Here is a 27,426-nt window from a genome sequence, read left to right on the forward strand (position 1 = left end):
ATAAGCTGTAATCAATATTTCAATATTTTACACCCTGAGAAGATATTTAAGGAGCTCCTTTAATTTGTAACAGTACCAGTTGATTTAAATGTGTAATCTTTAAAGGGTACTTGAGACCTGGAAGGGCACTCCACAATAAGGATGCAACTGGAGGAAACCCCAGCTGTTACAGATAAAAAGTTAAGAGGATAGCCCGGAAGACTGAAAAAAGGAAGCAGGAACAGACTAAAGGTGAAAACGTTGACCAGCTATGTCAATGTGCCAACAAACAAATGTACACTTTAGAAAAAAGGAAGCTGGGATCATTCAAGAAACAAATGTAAGCTTAAGATCCAAATGAATCTTTGGATATGGAAATATATAAAAAGGCACAATTCTTAGAAAACAAAGAAAAACAACCCATGTAATCTACAAGTTTTGTAAGAAAAGCAGCCTATGAAAATTATTAAAAACTTTCCAAACATACATACATACATATACCAAGGCCCTTCCCCCAATTTTGGGGGGTAGCCGACATCAACAAAGAAACAAAAACAAAAAGGGGACCTCTACTCTCCTCCCAGCCTAACAAGGGACTCAACCGAGTTCAGCTGGTACTGCTAGGGTGCCACAGCCCACCCTCCCACATTATCCACCACAGATGAAGCTTCATAATGCTGAATCCCCTACTGCTGCTACCTCCGCGGTCATGTAAGGCATCGGAGGCAGCAGCAGGGCCTACCGGAACTGCGTCACAATCGCTCGCCATTCATTCTTATTTCTAGCACGCTCTCTTGCCTCGCTCACATCTATCCTCCTATCACCCAGAGCTTCCTTCACTCCATCCATCCACCCAAACCTTGGCATTCCTCTCGTACTTCTCCCATCAACTCTTGCTTTCATCACCTTCTTTAGCAGACAGCCATTTTCCATTCCCTTAACATGGCCAAACCACCTCAACACATTCATATCCACTCTAGCTGCTAACTCATTTCTTACACCCGTTCTCACCCTCACCACTTCGTTCCTAACCCTATCTACTCGAGATACACCAGCCATACTCCTTAGACTCTTCATCTCAAACACATTCAATTTCTGTCTCTCCATCACTTTCATTCCCCATAAATCTGATCCATACATCACAGTTGGTACAATCACTTTCTCATATAAAACTCTCTTTACATTCATGCCCAACCCTCTATTTTTTACTACTCCCTTAACTGCCCCCAACACTTTGCAACCTTCATTCACTCTCTGACGTACATCTGCTTCCACTCCACCATTTGCTGCAACAACAGACCCCAAGTACTTGAACTGATCCACCTCCTCAAGTAACTCTCCATTCAACATGACATTCAACCTTGCACCACCTTCCCTTCTCGTACATCTCATAACATTACTCTTACCCAGATTAACTCTCAAACTTCCTTCTCTCACACACTCTTCCAAATTCTGTCACCAATCGTCCAAGCTTCTCTTCTGTGTCTGCTACCAGTACAGTATCATCCGCAAACAACAACTGATTTACCTCCCATTCATGATCATTCTCGTCTACCAGTTTTAATCCTCGTCCAAGCACTCGAGCATTCACCTCTCTCACCACTCCATCAACATACAAATTAAACAACCACGGCGACATCACACATCCCTGTCTCAGCCCCACTCTCACCGGAAACCAATCGCTCACTTCATTTCCTATTCTAACACATGCTTTACTACCTTTGTAGAAACTTTTCACTGCTTGCAACAACCTTCCACCAACTCCATATAACCTCATCACATTCCACATTGCTTCCCTATCAACTCTATCATATGCTTTCTCCAGATCCATAAACGCAACATACACCTCCTTACCTTTTGCTAAATATTTCTCGCATATCTGCCTAACTGTAAAAATCTGATTCATACAACCCCTACCTCTTCTAAAACCACCCTGTATTTCTAAGATTGCATTCTCTGTTTTATCCTTGATCCTATTAATCATTACTCAACCATACACTTTTCCAACTACGCTTAACAAACTAATACCTCTTGAATTACAACACTCATGCACATCTCCCTTACCCTTATATAGTGGTAAAATACATGCACAAACCCAATCTACTGGTACCATTGACAACACAAAACACATATTAAACAATCTCACCAACCATTCAAGTACAGTCACACCCCCCTCCTTCAACATCTCAGCTCTCACACCATCCATACCAGATGCTTTTCCTACTCTAGCTTCATCTAGTGCTCTCCTCACTTCATCTATTGTAATCTCTCTCTCATTCTCATCTCCCATCACTGGCACCTTAACACCTGCAACAGCAATTATATCTGCCTCCCTATTATCCTCATCATTCAGTAAACTTTCAAAATATTCCGCCCGTCTTTTCCTTGCCTCCTCTCCTTTTAACAACCTTCCATTTCCATCTTTCACTGTCTCTTCAATTCTTGAGCCAGCCTTCCTTACTCTCTTCACTTCTTTCCAAAACTTCTTCTTATGCTCTTCATATGAATGACCCAATCCCTGACCCCACCTCAGGTCAGCTGCCCTCTTTGCCTCACGTACCTTGCGCTTTACTTCCACATTTTTCTATTTATATTTTTCATACTTCTCTATACTATCACTCTGCAGCCATTCTTCAAAAGCCCTCTTTTTCTCTTTCACTTTTACCTTCACTCCTTCATTCCACCATTCACTGCCCTTCCTCATGCTGCCTCCAACAACCTTCTTTCCACACACATCACTTGCAATCCCAACAAAATTTTCTTTTACTAACTTCCACTCCTCCTCTAAATTGCCAGTTTCTCTTACTTTCACTTCATCATATATCATTTTCAACCTTTCCTGATATTTACTTTTTACCCCCGGTTTTATTAGCTCTTCAACCCTCACTAACTCCCTTTTACAACCACCTACTCTATTCCCCCATTCTTTTGCTATAACTAATTTTCCTTCCACCAAAAAATGATCAGACATACCGTTAGCCATACCCCTAAAAATGTGCACGTCTTTCAATCTTCCAAACATTCTTTTAGTTATCAACACATAATCCATTAATGCTCTTTCTACTACTCTTCCATTTGCCACTCTTACCCATGTATAATTATTTTTATCTTTCTTTTTGAAAAAGCTATTACTTATCACCATCTCTTGCTCAAAACACATATCTACCAGTCTCTCACCACTCTCATTTTCACCTGGTATGCCATAGTTCCCAATGACACCTTCTACCTCTCCAGCGCCCACTCTAGCATTTAAGTCACCCATGACAACTACATAATTCCTTCTACCCAGTCCTTCTACACACCTAGTTAATTCATTCCAGAACTCATTCCGCTCTTCTTCACTTTTCTCACTACCTGGCCCATACGCACTGACAAACGCCCAACATTCCCTACCCAACCTAACCCTTACCCACATTAACCTAGATGATATCTCCTTCCATTCCACTACTTTACCTGTCATCCATTCACTCAGCAATAAAGCCACACCCTCTCTCGCTCTTCCCCTTTCAATCCCAGACACTCTACCAGACATTTCACCAAACATCACTTCACCCTTTCCTTTTATCTTCGTCTCACACAAAGTCAAAACATCCATCCTTCTATTCCTAAACATACTTCCAATTTCACATCTTTTACTCTCTATCGTACTACATCCACGCACATTCAAACACCCAAAAACTAGAGTGCGGGGAGCAGTCACACTCCCCCCAGCTCCATCTCTTTGTCGATGTCTCACAGGATGTAGATACAGGAGAGGAGGTTCCAAGCCCCCTCGTCCCGTCCCTTTTAGTCGCCTCTTACGACACTCAGGATTAACGTTGGCGCTATTCTTGTTTTTATGCCCCCGCGGCCACAGGGAATTTACGGAACAATAAAATATTTCAAAAACAATAACAACATTAAAACAAATTTCATATATAAACTATAAAAAGAGACTTATATTAGCTTGTTCAACATACAAACATTTGCTGCAAGTTTGAACATTTATCAATTCAACAACTTGATTAGGAAGAATATTTCCCCATTTTGTTACATTACTTTAGCAAAAAGCAAACTCTTCTGGAAGACCTATAACACCTGTACTGTTGTTTGTCCCCTATTGCCCCTCATCAAAAGCACAATAAAATAAGAACTTGGGATTTTCCTCCTGTAAATAAGGCTTTATTATAACATGAATGATTAAGGAAACTCACCAAGGAGAAAGGGTCAGTGAAGAGTAATGACTAATCAGATTTCTTGAGGTCCATCCTTCTAGTCGTTTCTTGGATATGCCGACAAACATCAGCCCTTGCGTCAGATGTATGCTGAACCGTTTAGCTGAGACCGCCGCAAGTTTCATTCCTACTGTTGAGCTTGCTCCAGAGCCACGTCCCACGAGATAATGCGAACTGAGTATACAATGGAAGATGAAATATCCCTGGAAGGAGAAGGGATTAATGAGGTAGAATCATTTAAGCATTTAGAAACTATGATCTCCAATACAGGGTCTTTAGAATTAGAGTTCTTCTGTCTAGTCTTCATTTTGGGTCGATGGCAAACTCCTGTCAAAGATTTATGACAACTGTACTTTCATTTCTCTCTTCTTTAATCACAATAAAAAAAAGGAAGAACTTAACCTTGTCAAAATACTATATACAGAAAGAGCCCTAGAATGTTCAGAAACTTCTACGAAGCGAAATGATTGAAAACCAGTTTATCATGCAAATACCACAAATTTGTAAGTAATTTGTATTTTTCCTAGTATACAAACCTGGAGCTATTTATTGGGTATACTTTCGGCGTAGCTGAAAGACAAGCCATGATAATTTTAGTGAGGGATAACTACCCCATTCGCTAGTTAGCAGGTGGGGGGTGGGGTAGACTGGCTACTCCGCTCACTCACACCTCTCGGCTGAGTAACCACTTTGCTTTATGGCAGGACTTCTCGGGGGACAGGGTGGCGGGCCAATTTGTATACTAGGAAAAATACAAATTACTTACAAATTTGTTATTTGTTCCGGTGTAGATACAAACCCTCCACTATTTATAGGGTGACTTACTCTTAGGAGGGAGAAGTCCTCACCACCTGGCCTCTCTATTGCGATCTGTGATCGATAGTAGAAGTGACCCTACCCTCGCTAAAATCAAGTGCCGATATGAGGTAATGCACTGATTGCAGCCTGCAGAAGCTTGTGTGTGAGTGGAACTAACAGTGTGGCTTGTCTTTAACCCTTTTACCCCCAGGCTATTTGGAAATTTCCAACCCTTAACCCCCAGGGGTTATTTTTTTTCAAGCACATTTTGCAGTATATTTTTTTTAAATTGCTCTAACAGCCTTAATTTTCATCATAGAGAGGTCAGGTTGGTCTCATTCTCTTGGAAAATGCCTAAAGTTTCTCAAAAAAAAAATAATAAAAAATATGCAAAAAAAAAATTTAAATAGCAGTCTTTTACAAGGACTTACCGGTACGTCCCTGGGGGTAAAGGGGTGAGTTTTGCGAAACGTACCAGTACGTCCTTTGGGGGTAAAAGGGTTAACAGAGGAACTCGAGTACGAAACCTATTGTTCTTAAAGTCTTAACCAATACCCTCCCCCAAAAGGTATTGGGGATGTAAAAAAGTATTCTTCTATACTTAGGAGGCACAAGGGAAATGGGTCTTACCTGCAGCGAGGTGAGGTCAGCTATGCTGAGGCTTGCGGAGCTGTTTTCCCCAGAGGGGAGGAGGTGAAGGAAAGAAAGGAGCCAGGCATTATTACTCATTCACCCCAGACTAATCCGGGTAGCCTTAGCCCTCAACCCTCTGCTACTTGTCCATCAAGGAGCCTGAGGTGTTTAGACCATTTGTTGTGTGGCCACCATAGGACCGATGGAAAAGGTCTCCATGTTCTTGTGGGTTACGTCTTTGCAGGTAGTGGGCCGTGAAAGTCGATTGACGCTTCCACATGCCCACTTTAAAGTATCTGCGCCACAAGGACATAGCAACCCCACTGACGTTATGAGCTCTGGGTCTTAGGATGAACGAAAGTCTAGATTGAGAGTAACCTCAATAGCCTTCCGATCCCAGAGGGGAAGGAAATCCTTGAGGTTTTCCTCTTGACCTTCTCCGTGCTCGTCAACAGTGCCGGCACACGGGGGCGAGCTGGTATCGTTCTTTTAAGGTAACCCCAAAGACTCCCCACTGGGTAAAACCCCAGTTGATGGGTTTTCGGTTACCAAACGAAGACTCTTTATTTGAAATAGGCTGCACGTAGGGTACAGCACACTCAGAATTTGAGTCTTGGCAATCCACTCAGGGGCGCCGCTGAGGATTAGTTCTCCCCGTCTCCTAGAGTAGGAAACATCAGAAGATGTATCATACAACACACTAACTCTCTTGGTCAAAAGCCCAAGTGAGTAGAAAGGCCGTCTTCCGTGTAAGGAAGCAATTTGCTGCCGGGCATAAAGGTTCGTAGAGAGGGGCCTTCAGAGACTGAAGGACCCAAACCGCGTTCCCAGGAGGAGGTTGAGATCCGACGGGGGACAAGTTATCTCATACTTGTATAAGTAAAGGCATCGATGGGAGAGAATCCCCTTCCATGACATCAGTCACAAAGAACCGAATAATTCACCTGGAAGACCGACGCTGAAAAGTGTCTGAGGTGCCTTGACATCTTTTCCGCAACTCGTTGCGAAAGGCCTCTCTGAGAGAGGAGGTGTAAGATCGTCCCAGGAGTTAAGTCGAAGCAAAGCTACGGCTTAGGAAAGTGTTAGCATGTGGCTGCTTGGAATATCGTGCCGTGGAGGAAGATCCCTCAGAACTCCATCAGGAGCAGTAGAAGGTCCGGGAACCATTCCGAGGGTTGCCATAGCGAAGCTATTGGAACTCTGTCAGGGGCTGCAGAAGGTCCTGGAACCATTCTGCGGGATACCATAGCAAAGCTATTGGAGTCATTGATAAGATCTTGCTTGTCCTGACTTGGCTGAGGACTTTTTCACCAGATCGAATGGGGAAAAAAAATAAGGCACGTCTCTAGGCCGCCCCACCGATCTTGGAATACATCTTGTTTGAGGGCCTGGGGAATGGTCGGGTGGGAGCCTGAAGATCAGGGGCGCTGCGAGCATAACCACAGTCGCGGACCTCACAAAGTTAAGACTTTGATGGATACAAGATGATTCCAAGACACTAGGAACCCACTATCTGGGTGGTTTTGCAAGCACATTCCTGGTACACAGATGGGGGCAACTAGTTGTCCTCTGTCCATCTGAGGCTTCGACCTGCAAGATGGTTCTCTAAGAGAGGTGAATGCTGGTACCTTTCTGAATCGGGCCAACAGACGAGGCTGGAATGGTGCGACATATGCCGCCCCCCCCCACTTCTCTTTTGATGCATTAAAGAAAGCATCAGATCCAGAGGGAAGACAAGAAGACAGGGCTCTTTGCAGAAGCTCTCGTCTGCCACCCATCATCCACGGATTGTCCAGAGGTGAGGGGGGGGGGAGTGCATACCAATTAACAAATCTCGAGATGATGTCGAGACGTGTAACTAATTGCACGTTCTTGCAAGGAAGGAGAACAGCCTGTTCTCCCTCCAACTGCCACTAATCCAGTGTGGTTGGCCGAATAAGACCGAAACCAAACGGTAAACCAGTTAATCAGTACAGCTTATGTTATAATAGCGAATCTCCATAGAGATCGCTTTCCGGACAAGAGACAGTACGGTAATCACCGAACGCATCCAACCAAACATAAGAGGGGAGACATATCTTCAATCTATTGTTGGATGGGTAAAGAGCATAAGTCTACTACGGAGTAGTAACACCAAACTGTGAGCATGACAGGCATACATGCGTAGTTTGACTTAAAAGTCGTGTCCGGAACTCAGTTGGAGAAAGTTGAAAACGTTCGTAAACGAGGTTTTCTTCTTCTTAGGACAAAAAACGTTCGTACTTCTCCGTCTCCGATCGGTAAACTAGCTTTTATATTAAATGTTCCCTACAAGGGAACATATATCCTTATGAGAAGTTTCCAGCCAAAGCCTTTGTAGGAGACTAAGACATCCGATCGGGGGAAAGGAAAAAATGCCTATAAGGAGGCAGAACGTAAATGCTGTATGTCTGGTTACAGGAAAGTAGCCAAGTAATGTACTGAAAAACCTGGTTTAAGTAAGGGATATAAATAAACAACTTAATAGAATGAAATTCTAACTGCAAGATGTATAAAGCCCTTATTGGCAGAAAGATCGCTTGCACGCATATATGTACGTGTCCATTTGCGCTAGTGCATGCGTATTCTCTGCCTCCAGGAAACGTTTGCAACGAATCCGGTTGCTGGAATAATGTATGTGCGACGAATCGCAACATTATTGCCGAAGGAATTTTGCTCATTGACTAGCTGTAATATTTTCATGAATGAGAGCGAACATGTTCTCAAACAAAATATACAGTTATAGAAGAGATCATTTCCCCTTTGGTTTACCCCTCCTCTATGTGAGGGGCTAGCCAGTGTTCATTACACGGAAACGGATGTCTGGTTACCGGTTTGAAATGTTCTTAAACTTAAGGAAAAGTTGCCCACGCTGTTGCTATCGTTCTTTTAACGTCAGCTAACAATATTCCTTCGGGACTAATTGTTCGAAACAATGACCTTGTAAGGATAGAATGAAGTCTCGGAAGCCTATCGTGTAAAAAGGCAAGTCGTTATACCCAGGGTACAATGACGGGGGAGGCTGCCTCCATCAAACGGTAGAACCGAGTTCAAGACAATAACCTCACAGTTATGTCTTGGCTAGAGTGCATGCTCCAGGACAGCTTACGGCGTTCATGAAGTTTTAACAACACCCATTGAGGTTCTGTAAAAACTTCTCAGAAACGAGTGTCCCGAAAAGGGTAAAGTCTCGTATGTGGGGGTTTGTTTCAAGAAGGCCAGACATAATTACCAGAATGAGTTGCCATCAAACGCTTTCTCGCTAGTGAGAAAACCACCGTCTAATTCAGGCAAGGCCTGCCAGGGGAAATGAACTGGAATGTAAAGAACTTTTCATTCCCAGCTTATTTCCGTCTGCTAACCAAACCACTCGAAGTGGGAAGGTGGAAGGAAAATGACGGTGGTTCGTTCGAAAACGAAAGGATCGGTGTTGGCGAAACCAGACTAGCTGACATAGCAATCAGCTGGGAGCATAGTGTGATGTAACAAGTCGCACCTTTAGAAGACCCATCCTGTACCGGGGGGGGGGGGGGGGAAGGGGATCGACCATAGAGTTTTCAGAAAAAACTCTGGATCGCAGAAACGAGAGATTCGGATGAGAACCTAGGGGTTCAGAATCTATTTGTGAATTTCTTTCTCATGACCTTAAGGGATGTTGTGCCGAGAACCCACAGGAACTCTGTCGCTGATTCCTGATGGAATTTTCAGGAATTGTGTTACGTGACCAGGACCCAAAGGAACTGTGTCATAGTTACCTGTAGAGATTCGGAAACCCCTAGGCAGCAGGTATCCCTCTGTCTTAAGAGTAAAACTCTCGATGACGATAGGCACGCACGAACAATTCACGGGACGAGAGTTCGAAAACTCTCTGTCATGAGAGTAAAACTCTTGTGCACTCGTGAACACTTCACGCAACGAGAGTTCGAAAAACTCTCTGTCCTAAGAGCTGTTCGCGCACTTCAACTGATTGCGTGCGCCTAGTTGTTCGTGCGCGCCAAATCGGTCGAGTGTTCCACATCGGCTGTGTGTGCCAATCCGATCGTGCTTGCCACATCGGCTGTGCGCGCCACATCAGCAGTGCGCCCCACATTGTCCATGCGCCCATTTGGTCGTGCACGCCAATTTGGTTGTCCGCGCAAAAGGTTGGAGGTGCACACCAATCCGGCCATGCGCGCCAATTTGTGCGCGAGAGTACTCACTACTACGTTCACCCGAAGGTTCACCATAGTCTGTGTTGTGTGAGCGCAAACGATGAACACAACGAGAGTCCACAAACTCTGTCATATAAGTATGGCTATGATCATGAGAACCCAAAGGTTCAGCGTGAACTGCGTTGTGAGACCCCGAAGGATCAGCGCAAATGAGAAATGTAAGTTTCTCTGTCAAAAGATCCCGAAGGATCAGTGTGACTAAGGGCACGAGAGATCAAAGGCCTAACGTAGCCTGTGTTAGAAGACCCCGAAGGGTCAGCGTAACGAGAAACCGAAGTTTCCCTGTCACAAAACACCGAAGTGTCAGTGACTAAAGTTATGGGAGCCCAAGGGTTCAACGTAACTAATGTTACGAGACCCCGAAGAATCAGCGTAACGAGAAACCGAAGTTTCCCTGTCACAAAACACTGAAGTGTCAGAGTGACTAAAGTTACGAGAGCCCAAGGGTTCAGCGTAACTAATGTTACGAGAGCCCGAAGGGTCAGCGTAACGAGAAACCGAAGTTTCCCTGTCACAAAACACCGAAGTGTCAGAGTGACTAAAGTTACGAGAGCCCAAGGGTTCTGCATAACTAATGTTACGAGAGCCCGAAGGATCAGCGTAACGAGGAACCCATAACGAGACTTATAAAGGTCAGCGTGATTGATGGTACCAGTTTCCAAAGGCTCAACGTTACCATCGTTACGAGAGCCCGAAGGTTCAGCGTAACTAAAACCCAAAGGTTTCGAGCGGAGTCCCGAAGGACTCCTACTGTCATGAGAACCCACAGGATCAACATGACGAGAGCCTGAAGGTTCACGATCACGCCAGCCCAAAGGGTGATCGTAACGAAAAGGATCAAGGCGAACCAGCAGCTTCAAAGATAACACCTCCGCATAAGAGGTTTGTTCTCCCGAAGTAGAATGTCGCTTAAGATAAGGCTTTCGCTCCGCCCCTGAAGGAGAACCATAAGCGTAACGGGGGACCGCCGATGCCCAGAGGCGGTCTTCTCTCGAGAACGTGAGACTCGTTCCCCCGAAGGGAGAACCTACTACGGAGAAAGCTCTGCCACTGGCCCTGGTGGATCCGCAAACTCCTACAAGTTATTTCTCGCGAACGAGAGGGAAGTTCCCCCGAAGGAGAACGCCTAAGACAAGCTTTCTCCCAGCTCTATGGGAATAAAGCATAGGCGTAAAATATCTCTCTCGCGAACGAGGGAGAGGTCTCCCAATGGAGGACACCGCCTAAGACAAGGTTTCTCCCAGCTCTATGGGAAAAAAGCGTAGGGTTAATATTATCTCTCTCGCGAACGAGACAGAAGTCCTCCTGAAGAAGGACATCGCCTAAGACAAGCTTTATTCCAGCTCTATGAGAGAAAAGCCTAGGCTTAATAATATCTCTCTCACGAACGAGAGTGAAGTCCTCCCGAAGGACATCGCCCAAGACAAGCTTTCTTACAGCTCTATGGGGAAAAAAGCATAGGCGTAAGAAACTCTCTCCCGCGAACGAGAGAAAAGTCCTCCCGAAGGAGGACATCACCTAAGGCAAACTTTCTCCCAGCTCTATGGGAAAAAAGCGTAGGCGTAATAATCTAGTCCTCCCGCAAGAGGACATAGCCTAAGTAAAGCTTCCTCTCAGCTCTATGGGAAAAAAGTTACAAGTATCTAACAACATAAACCTATATTTCCATTTATACATATATACACTCATATACAGTAGACCCCCGCCATACGACATTAATCCGTTCCGGAGTTGGTATTGTATGGTGAAAATGTCGTGTGGCGGGCAATAGAATAGCTAATGCGTGCAAAACCCCCGGGAAAAACATCAAAATTTTATATACATATTAAAAATTAGTAACAAAATTATACACAGGAAAGATTAAATACTCAACTCTCCAGAGGATGAAGATGCTAGAGATTGCATGATAATATTTCTTGAAAACAGTAACAACACTGAGAAAAACGAGGGAGAGCACCATGCTTAAATGCTACTTTCAAAGGAATAATGCGCCGTAGTAGTCCAGGGACAGGGTCCACCGGGTACCTTGATAACGGCTCCCCTTCGTTGGCCACTCTTCCCCCTCAAAGAGTAAAATCTATTCGGGGTGAAGATTGCTATGTGTCGTATCAAAAAATACGTCCCCTGATATTATGTGATATCCTTAAAGATATATTAAGGATACTCGCGCCAGGAGTTAAAATTCTTGAGACCTATGGTTAATTCTCTGGGAGTATCACTGTAGCTAAATATCCCTTAGAAAGCAGCCTAAAGGAACCTTCCATCAGGACAACATGGCTGAGCCCAAAAAATAGGCGAAGACAACAGCTGAACGAGGAGGGTGCAAACGATGATGATTCCCGTGCGGCGGCAGCTGAATCAATGGTAGGTTATCAGCCGACGGGAAGACCGATGGACAAGAGGGGAGAGGTCAGAAGGGAAGGGTCCCCGGCCTTACACAAGTGTCATGAGAACCTGTCGTATCCGTTATCACATGCACTGCACAAACACTGAGAAGGAAACTCATAACATTTCTATAGGAGGAAGAGCGGTAACAACCGGTCTTCATCCGAGCCAAAAGTGAAGTTAGCTAAATCACTGGTGTGTGAGCGGGAGCGGTAGCAAGCTAGCCCAGCTAATTAGCGATATGGGTAGTTAACCCTCACTGAATTCTAATGGCTTGTCATTTCAGCTTCACAGAAAGTAATCCCCCCTAAATAAATAGCATAGGTTTGAATTCCAGTTACACAGGAGCTTTGGGAAGAGGTCGGGTGGTCAAAGAAGTCCTAAATTTCTTAGAATTTGAAGAGGACCCCGACGGCAAAGAATCTATTTAGGATTACATTTTCAGCCGGGGCCCATACTTCTCTCACTGAGAGGCATACCACTCTCGGCATTTAGGGCAAGCATTGTTCTGTTCACAACGCTGCCCACAGGGGGCAGGAAACAGCAGATGCAGACGACATGAACGTCCCGCAGGAGTGGCCCTCAGATCCTGGACTAAGTCTGCATGAGGATCTGGACTAAGTCTGCATGAGGACGGCCAAGGAGAGAGCACATATACATATACACACTGAAAAGAAAGAGAAAAAAGCAATCAGTCAGTAATGGCAAGTCAATAATGGTAAGGGGAGGAGCAACAACGTCCGTTCTCCACCCGAGCCAAAAGCAAAGTGGGTTCACAGCCTAGGTGTGTGAGTGAGTGGGGTAGGTACTAACCCCTCAACCATCCCTGCTAAATAGCCGGGGGGTGGTTAACCCTCGCTTAAAGTCTAATGGCTCGCCTTTCAGCTTCGCTGAGCGTAATATCCCCTATAAATAGCGTTAGTTTGTATTTGGTGAGAAAACAAATGCAAGTTGGTTTGCAAATATTGGACACATTTGCAAAAATGGATAAAAATCCCACATATTTAACAATGATGACCTCAGGGGTAACATTTATGTATACAAAAATAAAAAGGATGGACACTACCTAACCTTACATAAATTACAACACAGAGCACAGCTTGACGAAGGGCTGCTTCCATCTCCATGGCTCAACTACTTAACCTGCCCTTGATGGTATGGTTTCTCAATCTTCTTCTTCTTCCTTGTCTGCATCTTTTCCCACTTTTATGTGGGGTCGATGTTTCTGGCCAGTGTTCTCCATCTACCTCAGTCCCACACTTTTCTTCTTCTTCTTTGTCTGCATCTTTTTCCACTTTTATGTGGGGTCGATGTTTCTGGCCAGTGTTCTCCATCTACCTCAGTCCCACACTTTTCTTCTTCTTCTTTGTCTGCATCTTTTCCCACTTTTATGTGGGGTCGATGTTCCTGGCCAGTGTTCTCCATCTACCTCAGTCCCACACTTTTCTTCTTCTTCTTTGGCAGCATCTTTTCCCACTTTTATGTGGGGTCGATGTTTCTGAAGGAATAGTTTCTCAATGAATTAGGCAAATCATTAGTCTATAACAAAATTTCAAAGAACAGTAATTTGTATTCATCCTAACTATATAAACCTGAGTCCTTCAATAGGAGAATGTATAATTTAAGCAAAGTTTTAACTACTGTACATCATTCCAAAAGCTACTCAGTACCGAATGGCCTTATAAACTCCAGTAGATCAGAATGACGCGAGATAAAAACTTCCTTTACTTGATCTGCCTACCCTGAAAACAACAGATCTAAGAGGACGATAAACAATAAAACTTCCAGGGACCATTTTTCTCAGTGACTGCTTTGGATAACGACAGGTGTGCAACACGATACTCACCTCTACAGGTTTTTCACTATCTGACGTGACCTACCTAAGGGATATCACGATGTCCGTTCCCTTCACGACAAGTCCGAAGACCACGTGTTCAGGTGCCCTGTGGCGTCTAGCACGGAGAAGAATTGGGGTCCATTGGTGCTTGGGTCTGTAAATCGGTGTCAAATCTCCTCCTTGAACAGCGAAGCTCTCGATAACTGGGAATAAAGAGTTTTTTTCAGTATTCCCTTATCATGTTATTGAATAATTTTTTAATATAGATTGTTTATTGGGGAGATCATTAGCATTAATACAATCCAATCTAAAACCCTAGTTGGAAAAGCAGGATGCTATAGGCCCAAAGGCTCCTATAGGGAAAAATAGCAGAGGGAGGAAATGAGATAAGGAAATAAATTAACTATAAAATGACAAATTTGGAAGCAATATGGCAAATTCATAGATAATTTATATTCTTCCTAACGATACAAATCTTAGCTATTTATTTAGATGTATTACTTTCGGCGAAGCTGAAATGATGAGCCATTAAAATTTAGCGAGGGTCGAACTACCCATACTGCTAGTTACTGGGGGTAGGGGGGTAGGTAGCTTGCTACCGCACACACTCACACACCTGTGATTTAGCTCACTTTGCTTGGAGGTAAGACTTCAAGGGGGATAATTTTGTATAAATAGCTAAGGTTTGTATTTTCAGGAAAAATACAAATTACCTTCGAATTTGTCATTTGTTTCATAACTGGAATACAAACCTATGCTATTTATTTAGGAGTGACTCACACACTAGAAAAGGTGGATGTCCCTGCTAATCTAGCTTTTGGCTTTACTCGGGGGCTCCTTATCTGAGTATGTTACTCAAAATAAGGAGTCAATACACCTCGCAATAACCTTGTTACGCAAGGTCCGCGGCCTACGCAAGCTGTGAGTTGAGATATTTAGAAGTGTGACTGTCCAGGTAAAGTTATTCCAAGTCTTTTTGTACGAAAAACTGTTGTAAGAAAGACTTTCCCAATACCACGTCGCTAGGGTATTGGGACGCAACAGTATTAACTTATTACTATGTACAAAAGGGAGCATGGTTTACCTGCAGTGGTTTGAGGTCAGCTTGTGCAGAGAACCCAAGATGCTGCTTTCCCCTAGAGGGGAGGATGAAGAAAAGAAAAAAAGAGCCAGTCAAATCTTTTCATTTACGCAGACTAAAACCAGGTAAAAATGCCATCAACCTTCGGCTACTTGTCCAATAAGGAGCTTGAGGTATCATATCAACTGTTGTGGAGCCACCACAGGGCCGATAGAAAACATATCGAGCAGCGTGAACCTTAAAGTACGTAAAGCACTTGTCAGCAAGTAATAAAAAGAATTCTTTTAGAGAAGGAATGGAGATCCAATAAACAACAAATACAGAACAACTTATGAGATATGATAATAAAACAAATAAAATCTAGGAATAATTTGTACTTTTTGTTTATTGGATCTCCAGTCCTTCTCTAAAAGAATGACAAATTTCGTAGATAATTTGTATTTTTCCTACCACACAACCCTTAGCTATTTACATAGGGTATTATTTTGGCGGAGCTGAAGTGACGAGCCATTAAATTTTAACGAGGGTTAACTACCCCCTCGCTAGTTAGCGGGGGGTAGGGAAGGGGTAGCCCCCCTCACACACTGTGAATAGCTCAATTCACTTAAAGGTAGGACTTGACTTGGGGGTCAGGGCTGACGGGCAACATTTGCGTAAATAGCTAAGGTTTGTATGGTAGGAAAAATACAAATTATCTACGAAATTTGTCATTTGTTCCGTAACCTAATACAAACCACGCTATTTATATGGGGTGACTTACCCTTAGGAAGGGCGGAAAGTCCCCAGCCTTCTGGCTTCGGCTTTACCCGGGGACTCCAATTCCGAGTTGTAGAACTCAAGGAACGGGAGTCCCTAACCCTCGCACGTTGTCATGTTTGACCATCGTGCGGCCTACTAGGATGTGTGTGAAGGAGAATAACGTGACTCGTCCTAGTAAGTTGACCTGGAGTTCTTTATGTGGAACTCTAGGCTAGGACGTTCCCAATACCACCTCATCAGGGTATGGGGGACGCGACAGTATTAAGGCTAATACTAGGAGCACAAGGAAGCATGGTTTACCTGCAGAGGTTGAGGTCAGCTGCCAAAGACCTGGATGCTGCTATCCCCAAGAGAGGGGAGAATGAAGAAAGAAGTAAGGGCCAGACATACTCTTTCATTCACGCAGACTAAAACCGGGTAACAATGCCCTCAACCTTCTGCTACTTGTCCAATAAGGAGCCTGAGGTTAGACCAGCTGTTGTGCAGCCACCACAGGACCGATAGAAAACGTATCGAGGTTCCTGTGGGTCACGTCCTGCAGGTAGTGGGCTGTGAACGTCTGATGTTTCCAGACCCCAGCTTGTAGAACCTGCGTCAGAGAAGTTTCTCTTGAAGGCCAGGGAAGTAACAACACCCCTGACGTCGTGAGCTCTGGGACGACGTGACGGAGGAGAGTCGGGATTCAAGGTGCTGCTTATCACCTTGCGAATCCATGAAGAGATGGAGTTCTTGGTGACCCTCCTCTTTGTCCTCCCTGTGATCACAAACAAAGCTTGCACATGAGGACGGGCTGCAGCTGTTCTTTTGAGGTTGCGCCTCAGACTCCTGACTGGGCACAGTAACAGATGGTCTAGGTCACTTGTTACAGAACGTAGACTCGTTACCTTGAAGGAGTCGAATCTTGGATCCGACACCCCAGGGTTTTGAGTCTTAGCAATGAACTCGGGGACGAACTTGAACGTTACCTCCCCCCATCCCCTTGAATTGGCAACGTCGTAGGAGACCATGAAGTTCACTTACTCGTTTGGCCGAGGCCAACGCGAGTAGGAACACCGTCTTCCACGTTAGGTGGCGATCAGATGCCTGGCGTAATGGTTCAAAGGGAGCTCTTTTCAGAGCCCTGAGTACTTGAACCACGTTCCAAGGAGGGGGTCTGACTTCCGACTGGGGGCCAGTAAGCTTGTACAGTAGTTGCGTATGAGTAGAGAAAGTTCCAACGAAGAGGAAATATCCACTCCTTTCAGCCTGAAGGCTAAGCTTAAGGCTGAGCGATAGCCTTTCACCGCCGAGACCGAAAGGCGCATTTCCTCCCGAAGATAGACAAGGAACTCCGCTATTGTTGGAATAGTGGCATCGAGCGGAGAGATACCCCTTCCACGGCACCAACCACAAAAGATTTTCCACTTCGCCTGGTAGATGCCAGCAGAGGATTCTCGTAGGTGTCGAGACATCCTGTCCGCAACCTGTTGAGAAAATCCTCTCTCCGTGAGGAGTCGCTGGATAGTCTCCAGGCGTGAAGCCGAAGCGAAGCTACGGCCTTGTGGAAGATGTTGCAATGTGGTTGTCCGAGTAGCTCGTGACGTGGAGGGAGTTCTCTTGGGTTTTCCGTTAGGAGTTGCAGAAGGTCCGGGAACCATTCCGCATGATGCCATAGCGTAGCTATGAGAGTCATGGAGAGGTTGACCGATAGGTTGGCCTTGTTGAGCACCCTTCTCATCAGACAAAAAGGTGGGAAGGCGTAAACGTCTATGTTGTCCCACCTGTGTTGAAATGCATCTTGCCAGAGAGCCTTGGGGTCCGGGACTGGAAAGCAGTAAAGGGGCAGCCTGAAATTCAAGGCTGTCGCAAACAGGTCTACAGTCGGGGAACCCCACAAAGTCAGGACTTTGTTGGCTAGCTGAGGATCCAAAGACCACTCGGTACTCACTATCTGCGTCGCCCTGCTGAGGCTGTCGGCGAGGCCATTCCTCTTGCCAGGAATGAAGCGAGCTGACAGTGAGATCGAGCGGGTTTCGGACCATCTCAGAATCTCTACTGCAAGATGGGATAGCTGTTGCGAGAGGGTACCTCCCTGCTTGTTGATATAAGCCACTACTGTGGTGTTGTCGCTCATCACCACCACGGAGTGGCTCGCCAGGGTTTGTTGGAACTGTTGAAGAGTCAGAAAAAAGGCCTTCAATTCTAGCAGGTTGATGTGGAGGCACCTTTCCGATTCTGACCAAAGGCCTGAGGCTCTTTGGCTCAGAATGTGGCCCCCCCCCCCGTTTGGAACAAGCCGAACCAAAGATGATAGATGGCCTAAGAGACGTAACCACAGTTGGGCTGGAAGCTCTTCTCGTCTGAGGAAAGGTTCTGCTACCTTCCTCAGCCTTGCTATCCTTTCGTCTGATGGAAAGGCTTTGTGGAGAATCTTGTCTAGTTTCATGCCTAGGTATACCAGTTTCTTCGTAGGGCGCAGAGAGGACTTCTCGAGATTTACCAAGATCCCTAGATCTTGGCAAACTTCCAGAAGCCTGTCTCGGTGTCGCAGAAGGGTCGACTCCGAGTCTGCCAGGATTAGCCAGTCGTCCAGATAACGAAGGAGACGGATGCCGTTCCTGTGAGCCCACGACGAGATCAGAGTGAACACCTTGGTGAACACCTGGGGTGCCGTGGAGAGACCGAAACACAGCACCTTGAACTGGTAGGTCTTGCCGTCTAGGCTGAATCTTAAGTACTTCCTGGAAGACGGATGGATGGGGATCTGGAAGTACGCGTCCTTCAGATCCAGAGTGCACATAAAGTCTTGTCGTCTCACTGCAAGTCTGACTGTGTCTGCTGTCTCCATACTGAAACGAGTTTGTACGACAAAATTGTTTAGTGCTGAGAGGTCGATGACCGGTCTCCAGCCTCCAGACGCCTTCTTTACAAGAAAGAGTCGACTGAAGAAGCCTGGGGAGCCGTCGTCGACCTCCTGGAGAGCATCCTTCTTGAGCATGGTCTCGACTTCTGCCCGGAGGGCCAACCCCTTTGCCGATCCCAAGGCATAGGAGTTCAACGACACTGGATTCGCTGTCAGGGGAGGTAGAGATGTTGTGAACGGGACGCGATACCCTTGACCGATCACAGAGACCGTCCAAGGGTCGGCCCCGAGTTGCTGCCACCTCTGCACGCAACTTTTTAGGCATCCCCCCACAGGTGGACACACGGGGGGGACTGCCACTCCTAGTGTTTGCGACCTTTGCCGCTTCCTCTAGGAGTTCTACCTCCCTTAGAGGACTTGCCGCGTTTCTTGTCTTTCGGCTGAAAGGACTGCGGCTTAGACACGCTTGTCTTAGCTGCCGGAGCCTGCTTAGGTGTCTTGCGAGGCTGCTGTTGACATTGTTGTTGAGGGGCTAGAGGTTTATAGGGCCAAGATGTCAGGGCCCTTTGGAGGAGAGAGTCCTGGTTCGATCTCCTCCACCTCTCAGCCGTCTGCTCAATGTCACGAGGCTCCAGTAACTCCCCTCCAAAAATAGAGGAGTGCCTGAGCCTGCTGACGTCTGCAGTGGGATCTTCGGATGGAACCTCTCGGACACTGAATCGCGTCTTTTGAGGATCATGTTGGTCCACAGGTTAGTGACCTGGTGGGCTAGAAACTCTATAGAGCAAGTGCCCGAGAGGAGGAAGGTCTCCAAAGCTTTCCTATTGCTCTCCTTGGACAGATCCTCGGATCGCAATAGGATGCCAAGAGACCCAAGCCAGAGATCAAGCCACGAAGTTGCCTGCATGGCACTCTTCGCGACTTTTTCCAGGTTTTGGGTCTCTGACGCTGCAAACGTCACCTGCCGGGTAGAGAGCTTCTCGAAAGAAGTTCCCTTTGCTAGTTCTTCCACGGAATGATGGAGTGGAAGAGACATGCAAGACTCCCCGTCGATCTCGAAATACCTCCTCTGTTGGACTAGAGGAGGTGGGAGGAGTTTGAACCCGGCAGAAGAACGTCCTGAGGAGGCCAGACCGGAGAGTTGAGCTTAGACCTTGTCTCTGGCGCCTTTCACCCCTTTAGACCAGGGCAAAGTCGCACTAGTCGTGGGGGGCTTCTGGACACCAAAGACTTCGTCAAGCACGGTGTTTTTCCCCTTGCGAGGGGCTGTCTCCGGGTCCTTGATTTTGTTGAGCTCCCTCATCAATCCAAGGACCTGCCAGAACGCATGTTCTGACTCGTTATGCTCTCCTCTTGGTGGACTGGCAGCTAAGTCTCCCATCCCCAAGAGGTCTTCTTGGGGAGAAACGTGGACGTCCTCCCCAGGGATAGCTGGCTCTTGATGAATCCTCGATGAAGATTTTGGAACAGTCTTGGTGTCCTTCGATTCCCTCCTGGGAGGGAAGTAGGACTCCAACAAAGACGCACGAGGAGGACCCTCCTCACCTGCAACCCCTCCTCTATCCGGAGAAAATTCTCCCCTTGGTGCCAAGGGAGAATTCTCCGAGTTAGAGGAATCCCCCGAGGACGAGATAAACTCATCTACAGGAGGGGGTGGAGCTGCAGAGGTTGGAGAAGGAGAAGGGGTCCGCCTGATGGGGTTCCTGGAGACCAGCTTTTCCCGGGGAGGAGTCACCATGAAGCCCACTCCTTTCCTTTTCTTCAACGGTGGAGAACCCGTCACAGGGTCCCGTCCCTAATCAGTGCTGGAAGGCTTAATAGCCTGGACCACAGCATTGATCATGTGGCGGAACCATGGTAGACGGGTAACTGACGCTGTGTCAGCAATCCCCGCTGGAGAAAAGGGGATCTCGCGACCCTTAGGAGTGGACACCACGGGGCCTTCTTGAAAATAAAAAGATGATTGCCTAGACCTCTCTGCCGATCTTTCTTGTTCTGCCGTTGTCCTCCTCTTGCGCGGAGGTGAATCCTGGGAACGCCTCCCAGGAGAAACGTCCTGCTGATGATCCTTGCGATCCGTATGACTCACACGGGCGGGTATGATGCCGCGCCCTGGAGAGCTCGTGAAAGAAGTTTCGCGTGGGCGCGCGAGGGCGCACGTGAGCGTGGCGATAGGGCGCGCTGGCGAGGTAGCGCGATGGCGCGATGGCGCGTAAGCGAGCGTCCTGTGGGTGAGCGTTCGCACGTAGGAGATTGGCGAGCATAGGACCGCGCGTGGTGGCGCGCAGGTGATTGGTGCGCAGGTGAACGCGCGCAGGAGGTTATGCACGAGGTCGAGTAGGAGAGCGTGCATATGAACGCATAGAAGAACGTTCCAGAGAACGAGCTGGCGAGTGGGCGCGCGCCTTCTAAGGAGAGTGCTGGTGATGGTGGGAGGGAGAGAGATGTCTCCTAGAAGACTTGGTCTCCCTCAACTGGTGGCGCGCAGATCTGTCAGTGATTGGGGCGCATGAAGGAGAGGCCCCTTCTTTAGAGCCTGCATGCCCCACAGCGTGTTGGCGTGAAGAGCGAGCTGTAGGAGATCGTGGGCGTGGGTGCGCCAAACTTAAAGAGGCGCTCAGTAATCGAAGGGCACGCAGGAGCAAGCAACCGGGAGTGCAGGAATCGACGAGTGAGGCAAAGGTGAACCCTTGCGAGCGTCTGAATCAGAAGATCTTGAGGGCGCTGGCGAGCGTGGCGCGCAGGGCGTGCAACAGGCACAGGCACTAGTGCGTGCTTGCGCGCGCACAGGAGAGTGATGGCACGCAGTGTGCCCATCAGGAAGTTGTTGCTTCTCAGGCTGGGGGCGCCTTAAGGAGCGCTGGCAAGCAGGGGAGCTCTGGCGAGTAGGAGATCGCTGGCGCGTTGGAAGGCGTTGTACCTTCTCTGGATGTCCAGGAGAGCACTGGCGCGCAGGAGATCGCTGGCGCGTTGGGGAGCGTTGGTCCTTCACAGGCTGAAGAGCGCGCCCAGAAAAGCGCTGGCGAGCAGGAGATTGCTGGCGCGTTGGGGAGCGTTGATCATCCTCAAGATGGAGAGCGCGCTGGCGAGCAGGAGAGCGCTGGCGCACAGAAGATCGCTGGCGAACAGGAGATCGTTGACGAGTAGGTGACAAAGATGACCTACACTCAACTGCACGCAAGCGCGCAGGTACGCGCGCAGGGGTCAGGGACTTAACCCCAGAGTCCTTTTCCCCCGAAGGGGACGGTGCCTGCAGGATTATCGGTGACGGCAGCACTGAAGATCTGGCAGGAGTAGGGGATCGTGAACGATCCGCAGAGAGGTCAAGGGATGTTGCAGGTATGACCTTCTCCTGACGAGGTAGTTCCTCCGCAGGGGGAGGAGAAGGGGACCCAAAGAGGCGCCTCTTCACCCCTTTATAGGGAGAAGGGAGCCCCCTCTCTCGAAGAGGCCTACGGGCCTTACGTCGAATGCGACCCCTGGGTAAGGAGTCAGGGTCATCGGCCCTTCGAAGAGGTGTCTCTGAAAGCGCGCTCCCCGGGGGGGAGCCGAGCTCGCAAGAGAGACCGGAGGACCCACCTTCCCCTTCGAAGGCTGCGCGGAAGGGAGAGGTGAGTCTTCAGCAACATCCGAGGCAGCAGAATAAAGGGTTTGACTTGTCACGTCAGAAAGGACAGTCAAAACAGCGTCGACCATGTCCGAAGGATAAACCTCCGGAATACCGGCGACTGTTTGACAGCAGCCCCCAGCTGCAACAAGTCAAACAGGCCTTCCTTGGAGGGAGTGCCCTTAAGACCCAAGGAAGCCCAAAGCTGAAATAAACCATGGTTAGATACCGTACAGTCAAATTCATCAAAATATAAAATATCCTCACCCGGGGGAGGAGAGGGAACAACCTCGCTAAGGGAGGCCACGCCCTCTCCACCACCCCGAGGTTGGCAGAAACCACTAGGGCCTGCGATCTCACTCGGCGGTTTCACAGGTGAAGCCGGACAAGGGAGACCTTCGGAAGAGGTTCGGGGGGCGCAAGAGGAGTCCTTAGAGACCTACTTCTTCAAAGTCACCTTCGAAGGAGATCTGTCTCTCTTGGACTTCTTCTTGCGCCTACGGCCGAACTTCTCCCACTGGGAGGCAGACCACTCCCTGCACTCATTTTCCTTATCACACCGTTGACCTCGACAAAGGGGGCAAAGGGCGTGAGGATCCGTATCCATAGAGGACATAAAAGTCCTGCTCGGGCGATTAGGAAGTCCAGGGCAAGTACGCATTGTTATAGAGTCGAGGCCAACTTCACACACAAACTGTTTAAAGGGAAAGCAGAAAAAGATTAAAGGCTGTCAAGCGAGGGTGAGAGCAGAAACGTCTGATCATCACCCGAGCCAAAAGTGAATTGAGCTATTCACAGTGTGTGAGGGGGGAGAGGGGTAGCTAGCTACCCCTTCCCTACCCCCCGCTAACCAGCGAGGGGGTAGTTAACCCTCGTTAAAATTTAATGGCTCGTCATTTCAGCTCCGCCAAAATAATACCCCATGTAAATAGCGTGGTTTGTATTAGGTTACGGAACATATTCATTTTATTACAGAGTGACAGTGCCCTGCACCCAGCAGGGATTATAGGCAAGATGAAGTTGTCAAGAGAAAAGGTACTTAAGAACTGTTTTGTTGTTATAACTTCTTCCCGTACACTGATGAGTGGTTCAAGCATGCCCTACTATATTGTGATGTGATTAAGAGCATGTGAAACTAAATTATTCTTACCACTGACTGCTGTTGTCCCATCATAGAGTAATTGTTTTTTTTTTATATACTGACACAGAGTTTCCATGGATAGTGTTTCACATATTTGACTCCCTTGGCAGAGACGAAGCAGGAGGGTATCTGGTGGAAGATGCAGGAGAGCGAGCCTTGATGGTCTTACCAGAGTCAACTTTACCCTTGGGGAAGTGAGCGCGTCTTCGACTCCTCTCTCCCTCTTCATGGCAGAAGCAGCAGCCATGGTTCCTTGCAGGTCTACTGCAGCTGTAAGATGCTCTGAAGAGAGGCCAGACAGAACAGGTTTGAAGGCTTGTACCCCTGCCCTGACCATAGCACTGAACCATCACTGCTGACTGACTGACGCACTGTCAGACCGATCCCCTGAAGGGAAAGGGACCGAAGGTTTCCTGCGAGGAATCTCCACTTTAGGTGGGTCTGCCTTAGAGGAAGGCAGTTTCGGGATCTTGAACCCTTCTGTGGATCCCCCTTTCCCTTTCCCCGGCGGTCACGCTGAAAGGCGTTTGCGGCGAGGGGAACGCCAACTAAACCCCAACGCTCTCCTGCACATTTTAGGGAGACTAAAATGTGCAGGAGAGCTTTGGCGTTTAGTAGGTCGCTACACAGTGTTGTGCAGTCTCCCTAGAATGCGCACGAGAATGCTGGCGTGCAGTTCGGCGCTGTGCAGGAGGTTGCCAGAGAGCGGCTACAGGAGAATGCAGGTGCACAGGTGAGCACTGGTGAGCTGGAGAGTGCCGGCGAGGTGGAGGTTGCTGCGAAAGCTTCGGCACTGGAGAGCGCAGATATGCAGTGGAGCGCTGGAGCGCAGGAGATCGCTGGCGCTTGTGCTCAGGAGAGCCTTGGCGAGCCGGAGACCGAGGTTGCGCAGAAGCGTGCTGAGGTTTTGGTGAGCGCTGTTGCGCAGGAGAGTGCTAACAAGCTCGGGCTGGAGAGCATAGATTGGCTGGTGAGCGCTGGTGAACTGCCAAACTTTGCTACCTAAAATGGCGAGGCTGCGCTGGAGAGCGCCGACAATCGGGAGATCGCTGTGGCATTGGAAGGCCCTGAGGACTAGCAGGAGAAGGCTGTTGGTCTAGTGAACGCAGAAATATTATAGAGCGCTGACAACTGGAGCGTGGGCGCTCAGTAAGGTGTGAAGGTGCAGGCTGACGCTGACGTGATGTTGGTGAGCGTTGGCGCGCAGCTGCACGCTTAGGTAGGGCCTCAGGAGGCTATACCAGAGACAGGAACGGTGATGGCAGATCGGTAGGTTGGTTAGTAGTAAGAACAGGAACAGGGATGTGCCCTTTGGAAGGGCGAACATCCACCAATGGAGATCGCGAACGATCAACATAAGATTCCAAGACTGAAGTCCAAGGACTAGCAGGAGCGCAGTCAGGAGAAGGTCCAGGAACAAGCGGAGGTCGAGGTCCAGGAGACGACTAAAGCGGAGACTCCTCTGCAGGGGACGGCTGCAATGACGAGGCTGAAGAGCCGCTTTTTCACCAATAGTGAAGGACGACCTCTAAGGTGAAGAGGAGGGCGAGCCCTGCGACGGAGACATCCTCTAATATCATTATTACTTGCTAAGCTACAACCCTAGTTGGAAAAGTAGAAAGCTACAAGCCCAGGGGCTCCAACACGGAAAACAGTCCAGTTAGGAAAGGAAACAAGGAAAAATAAAATATCTTACGAACAGTAACAACATTGAAATAAACATTTCTTAAATAAACTATAAAAAACTTCAACAAAACCAGAGGAAGAGAAATAAGATAGAATAGTGTGCCTGAGTGTACCCTCAAGCAAGAGATCTCTAACCCAAGACAGTGGAAGACCATGGTACAGAGGTTATGGCACTACCCAAGACTAGAGAACAATGGTTTGATTTTGGAGTGTCCTTCTCCTAGAAGAGCTGCTGACCATAGCTAAAGAGTCTCTTCTACCCTTACCAAGAGAAAGTAGCCACTGAACAATTACAGTGCAGTAGTTGACCCCTTGGGCGGAGAAGTATTGTTTGATAATCCCAGTGTGTATGAGGACAGAGGAGAATCTGTAAAATATAGGCCAGACTGTTTGGTGTATGTGTAGGCAAAGGGAAAGTGAACCGTAGCCAGAAAGAAGGATCCAATGTAGTACTGTCTGGCCAGTCAAAGGATCCCATAACTCTCTAGCGGTAGTATCTCAACGGGCGGCCGTTGGATCAGCAAGCTGACCATGAGCAGCAGCAGTCCTCTGAAGACGAGTCTCTATAAGAGAACTCCCTGAGGGGAAGAAACACTCACAGGAGACAGAGTAGGACTATGTTTCCTCCTCAAAGGATGATCAGGAACGGGGGAAACTAAATCGGCAGCAACAGCTGGAGAGTCTGGAGGAGCAGGGGCGTCAGTAGAAGCCACAGAAGACACCTCTGACACCACGACGTCGAGCGCACTTGCACCCAGGAGGAGGATGAGCTGCAGCAAGGAATCCTTGGAGGGCAGACCCAGAAGCTCCATGGATGACCATACCGGCAAAACAGAAGACATAGACAAGGCCTCACCTGAATAGAGAGGTGGGGCCTCTTCGCTAGGGGAAGCAACACCATCTCTCGAGGACCAGGATTGGCCACATATAAAAGGGTCTACGCTACTACTCGACGGTCTCTCGGAAGAGGCCGAACGAGTAGGAGCTCCGGAGGAAGGTCGAGAGACGGAGGAAAAGGCCTTGGGTTTTTTCCCTTTTGAAGGAGAAATATCTCGCTTAGACTTCTTCTTCCGTCGTCACCCAAACCTCTCCCACTGGGAGGCAGACCACTCCCGATACTCAATACACTGTTTACCACTATCACATCGTTGACCTCTGCAGGCGGGACAAAGGGTGTGGTGATCAGTTTCCACAGCCGACAAGAAGGTTCTGCAGGGCCGGCCATCGAGTCCAGGGCAGGTGCGCATGGTCGCAGAAGTCAACACACACACACTAACACAAAGAGAAAGCACAAAAGAATTGATGGCAGTCCAATAATAACGGCGAAGGATGAGGAACGGCAACAACTGTGCACTATCCGAGCCAAAAGCAAAGTGAGCTAAATCACCGGTGTGCGAGTGGGAGTGGTAGCAAGCTAACCCCCCTAACTAGAGGTATGGGTGGTAAACCTTCGCCGAAAATGATATTTTGATTATAAAATAAATTTTTGAATATACTTACCCGGTGAATATATAATAGCTGACTATCGGCCAGCTACCGCATATACTTGTAAACATCTCCAGTTCTTCTCAGTCCCCTAGGTCTCTATCGGGGAGGAAGGGAGGGCCTTTAATTTATATATTCACTGGGTAAGTATATTCAAAAATTTATTTTATAATCAAAATATCATTTTTAAATATTAAACTTAGCCGGTGAATATATAATAGCTGATTCACACCCATGGTGGTGGGTAGAGACCAGTATTAATACAATAAAGGCGTATATGCTCAAGAGTTTTTGACAATTATTCAAAAAACAGACTTAAGTATAGGTACCTGGTAAGGAAGCAGACTCTGATTATTACTCTGCCTCATTAGTCCGCTATCCTCATGAAGCCCAGCGATCCTCTTAGGATGCCGAAAGACTCCCAGGATCTACTATAACCAGGGTGAACACCCCTATAACAGGACCTCATCAATACCCTTAATCTGGGCGCTCTCAAGAAACAATATTTTGACCACCCACCAAATCAAAAAGATTGCGAAAGACTTCTTAGTCTCCCGTACAACCGAAAATAAGATTAAAAATTTCAAGAGTAGATTAAAAGGATATTGGGATTAAGGGAATGTAGTGGTAGAGCCTTCACCCACTACTGCACTCGCTGCTACGAATGGTCCCAGTGTGTAGCAGTCCTCATAAAGAGTCTGGACATCTTTCAAGTAATATAAAGCGAAAACCGACTTGCCTCTCCAAAAG

The 27,426-nt window shown here is 47.6% G+C and overlaps 1 long non-coding RNA gene across 1 annotated transcript in view; it reads right to left on the bottom strand.

Moving 5' to 3' along the window:
• Positions 1 to 4,178: 4,178 nt before the first annotated feature.
• Positions 4,179 to 27,426, bottom strand: part of LOC137660147 (uncharacterized) — a 44,144-nt gene continuing 20,896 nt past the window's right edge. The window contains exons 2-4 of the long non-coding RNA XR_011047627.1: positions 14,119 to 14,278; positions 13,310 to 13,736; positions 4,179 to 4,396 (exon numbers count right to left, since the gene is read on the bottom strand). This is a non-coding gene — a long non-coding RNA (uncharacterized lncRNA). The remainder of the gene's footprint in view (positions 4,397 to 13,309; positions 13,737 to 14,118; positions 14,279 to 27,426) is intronic.

The sequence above is a fragment of the Palaemon carinicauda genome, chromosome 20, assembly GCF_036898095.1.
Source record: "Palaemon carinicauda isolate YSFRI2023 chromosome 20, ASM3689809v2, whole genome shotgun sequence".
In the NCBI taxonomy this organism is placed as follows: Eukaryota; Metazoa; Arthropoda; class Malacostraca; order Decapoda; family Palaemonidae; genus Palaemon; species Palaemon carinicauda.